Source organism: Nicotiana tabacum, chromosome 18 (assembly GCF_000715075.1).
Source record: "Nicotiana tabacum cultivar K326 chromosome 18, ASM71507v2, whole genome shotgun sequence".
Classification (NCBI taxonomy): Eukaryota; Viridiplantae; Streptophyta; class Magnoliopsida; order Solanales; family Solanaceae; genus Nicotiana; species Nicotiana tabacum.
Genome location: NC_134097.1, coordinates 53569310 through 53573749, shown reverse-complemented (window position 1 = coordinate 53573749; position 4440 = coordinate 53569310). Strand labels below are relative to the sequence as shown.

Here is a 4440-nt window from a genome sequence, read left to right as displayed (position 1 = left end):
GCAAGCGAATCCGCAGTCATGACAGACGATTGTTAGCCCATTATTTACTTTTGAAAAAGTGCTGCAATTGTGTTGGAGGAAACATTAACCCTCTTTTTTCAGAAAATTTATTAAATGTCACTACCACGCTACGCAAGCGAATCCGTGATTATGACAAAAGATTTATAAATTAATTAAAACTATTGAATATGACATGAAATTGATGAATTAACTTATTAAAAGTTAAGCGTCACGCTACACAAGTGAGTCCGTGAAGTTAAAGCGCACCTACTATTTGCCTAACGTTTAAATTAATTAAAGGGAAACTAGTTAATTAAAATAGTAGAAAAATCTGATATTATTATTTTTTCGAGCTTTATAGTTGGGAAAAATTATGCAAATAAATGTTGGATCAACTTTATCTATTTTAAAAGAAATGAGCCAACTTCTTGTTAAAAAAAATGGGTCAGCTTGTATAGAGCTTTTGGGCTGCTGGAATTTATTATTAAAATGGGCCAAGAAATGAATTTCAATTGGCCCAATGCTATATAGAAGAAAAGGGGTAATTTTGTTGTTCAAAGGTAAATGAGCCAACTTTTATCTTTGATTCAATAAGTCCCAAAGTTGATACAATCTTAGCTCTTTACTTAGTTTGAGTTCATGACCATTAACTACATAGTCACAATTGTATAAACGCCCACTTTACAAAAATAGCCATTTTTGCAAATCCGGCAAAATGGCCAGATTCACAAAGATATTATCACAACATTCCTAGAAGCATATGTTGGCAGTGAAATTTCAGCAACTAAAACGAACTCATGCTATGTGTTATACACCTAAAGTCATTCATGACATACTTAGCATTGTTACTCGGATATAATAGCTTGAAAACATGCTTAAAAAATCCATAAACGACTTACATATCACATTCAAAAACTTACAACTCAATATTCAAGTATTATGAAGGACTATATTCACATTATCACATGCTTGATACATAACAATAACATACAAGCTCTTTTGTTGTCAAACTATTCATCACATCAAACACATTTAAATGGTGCAACATGTTCAAGTTGTTCCCATTGCTGAAAATACGTACATTACGAGTCTTAAAGGATTACCTGGTAGCAAAAGAATAAACAGTAGTTCAACAACTAAAGCAACATAAAAACAGCAGCAAAACAGCAGCAAAACCAGCAGTAAATCCGTGTTAAAACAACCCGAAAACTTAGAGAGGGAACCCAAAAACGAACTCTAAAGAGGACTTATACTTTTTTAAAAGTTTGCACTCTAAGATTCACTCCCAAAGCTCACCATTTCAGCCTACTTTTCATGTGTTCAACTGTTGAATTTTTTTTGTTTTTGTGACAAAGCAATTATAAAATCTGCCCCCTGGAAGTGTGATGGAGTCCCCCCAATTTGGACAGATTTTGGTTCACCAAATGTCTGTCCGACAAAAACTGACATTGTGTGCTAAACAATATTCAAAATCTGTCCAAAGGTCAAAGGAAATCTACTATGTCAGAAACAAAGAGAAAAATATCATTTCAGCCACCCTAACTAGTAAAAGTAGGCTACTAGCACCCTATTTTGTGATAAAATAACATAAACTTCAGATTTTAACAACATCAATATCACCCTGTTGATTCAAACTAAACCAAGTATTAAAACATGTAATTAAACTTCACACATGTGTTATGAACCAATCGTAAGCAAACAAAAATTAACTATTAAAGCCAAACGAAACGCATGTTATCGCTGGAGCGATTTAATAAAACCAACTAGACAAACATAATCAAAAATGGATTAAATGAAGAAACAAGATAGAAACTAACTTTAACTAAAAAAAATTAATTTTACCATATACTCTCAAGCATTTCTTCACTACCTCACTTTAATCAACACAAAACTATTTTACTACTTCAACAAGTGCAAAAACAGAAAATTTAACATTCCAAAAATTCAAAAACTAATGCTAAAATAATTAATAATAAAAAATAAAATCTGAAAAATAAAAATAAAAATAAAAAATCATCCATGAAAAAGAATAGGATTTTACCATTTTACAATTCAAGTGGCCGAAAAAATGGTGGTATGCCAAAAGAGGGTGTTCGGGGAGGTCGCCGGAATTTGGCTGGATTTTGGTCGCCGGATTTTCAGGGTGAAATTGGCATCAATAGCTAGGTCTTGAGGAGCTCTATCCATTGATGTAGGTATTGTGGGGTGGTAGTGGTTGGAGCTTCAATAATTTGGGCAAAAAAGTGACGGGAAAGTTTCCTAGATCTAAGATTCAAGGAGTTTGAGGGATTTTTGAAGGATTTGGTTTGGAGATATGGAAAGAGGAAGTTGTGGAGATTACATGGTGTGAATTTGGAGGTGTTTGGAGGTGGTCCACCGGCGGCGGCGATTTTCGGCCGGTGGCAGTGGGCGGAGCTGGGGCGGCGTAGAGAGAGTGAAGAGAGAGAGAAGAGAGAAGAAGGAGAGAAGAATTATGGGTGAACATGAGGACAATTTTCAGATTTTTTAGGCTTTAAATACCTAAGCCAAGAGTGAATGAGATCCATTGGATCAAGATGGAATGGATGTGTATGATTTGATCTTGTTTCATTTAGTGAAACGATGTAGTTTAGAGGCAAAACTACGTAGTTTCAGACGCTTTCAATGGCAGCCCTTTATCTTGCACTCTCGGACACTTTTTCTTTCAAATTTGGTCAAATTTCTTCCTTAATTCTACTTATTAAACTAATTTTACACAAATAAATTAATTAAATAACTTATTCTAATGATCAATTAACTAGATTAATTCACCAACTGAACAACTAGTTAATCTTAAAATGCACTAAAAAAGAAAGAACTATTTTTTTTAGTATTTTATGATAGGAAATATGCAATTAAAGTCACAAAAATTGAGAAAAATAATTAAAATAACAAAACACTAATAACTTTAGGAGGTGTTAAAATAGTGCAAAAATTAGGTGTTCACAACTGCCCCTCTTTGCTCGAGAACATGAAGAGTTTTCGTGCAAAGAAAAGTGAATGCCATAGCTAATTTTTGCTCACATGTCACTCCAATGGAAGCAATTTTTTTTTGAAAAAAAGGTGACCGAACCTTGCTTTCGAGGCTGCCTACATATCTTTGGCTATAAAGGAATCAGGTCAGTGTAGTTCTGGAAAAATTTGGTAGCTGGGACTACCAGACACTAGAGTTAAGACTGTTGCTGCTGTTGCTGTCGCTGTTGCTATTGCTGTTACTCGCTTCTTACATCAAAAAAGAAAAAGAGAAGAGTATTATATATGTCTGCAAACTAAGAGTACAAAATTCCTATCTATGCGTCTTCTGGAATCAAATCTTGATTCTTGACCTGCTCATTTGCGTTGACCTTAGATTGGATTTGATACTCTTTGAAGAAACGATTATGACTCAATTTCAGTTGCTTGCTTTCATGATCTGAAATTGAGAAGACGAATCTTGAGAAGCTGGGTTACTGACACATTGTCAAAGGTAACTCCAACTATCCTGTGATAAAAAAACTTCTTCCTTCTGATGAGAAACTGAAATTGCAAGCTTTAATCTTCACTTGTGCTATACGGCCGAGCCTGCAAAGCCATCAAAAACGAACAAAAAAAAATTTTCTGCCCCATTCTGGCACTAGAAATTTTTTGTGAGTTATTAGAGAAATCTATAAATTGTCTAATTTATTGGAAAGACAGACATAAATAGTAGTATAAACTAGCTAAAAGAGATAAAATTTGGTAACAAATGATTGTGTAACCAGGGATCGGTATCCCGTACTACTGAAAGGAAATGTAATCAGGGGCTGGTACCTTCTCTTACTAGAATGAAATAGAATCGAGTGTTAGCACCATGTATTATTGATAAAGTGTAGAATCCTTTTAGGTGAAAAAGGTTCGATCTGAGTGAAGCTGTATTAAACAACCTGAGCGAAGATTACATCTACTCAGATCTAAGAACTGGATCCCCCGAGGCGAAATGGTTCTACCTAGGTTAAGCTACGTAAAACACCCTGAGCGAAGAGTAATTGTACCCGGAAACTAGGAGCTGGATCCCCTAGGCAAAACGGTTCTACCTGAGTTAAGCTACGTAAAACACCCTGAGCGAAACGGTTCTACCGAAAACTATGAGTTGGATCCCCCTAGGCGAAACGGTTCCACCTGGATTAAGCTACGTAAAAATAACCTGAGCGAAGAGTACTTCTACCCAGAACTATGAGCTGGATCCCCCTAGGCGAAAATGTTCTACCTGGGTTAAGCTAATGTAAAACAACCTGAGCGAAGAGTACTTCTACCCGGAACTATGAGCTTGATCCCCCTAGGCGAAAAGGTTCTACCTAGGTTAAGCTGCATAAAACAACCTGAGCGAAAAGTACTTATACCCAGAACTATGAGCTGGATCCCCCTAGGCAAAACGGTTCTACCTGGGTTAAGCTACGTAAAACA

The 4440-nt window shown here is 35.6% G+C and overlaps 1 long non-coding RNA gene across 1 annotated transcript; it reads right to left on the bottom strand.

Moving 5' to 3' along the window:
* Nucleotides 1–763: 763 nt before the first annotated feature.
* Nucleotides 764–2463, bottom strand: LOC142172391 (uncharacterized). Its single transcript, XR_012701736.1, has 2 exons — nt 2042–2463; nt 764–1103 (listed from the first exon to the last, which is right to left on the bottom strand). It is a non-coding gene; the product is annotated as an uncharacterized LOC142172391 (long non-coding RNA).
* Nucleotides 2464–4440: the final 1977 nt, after the last annotated feature.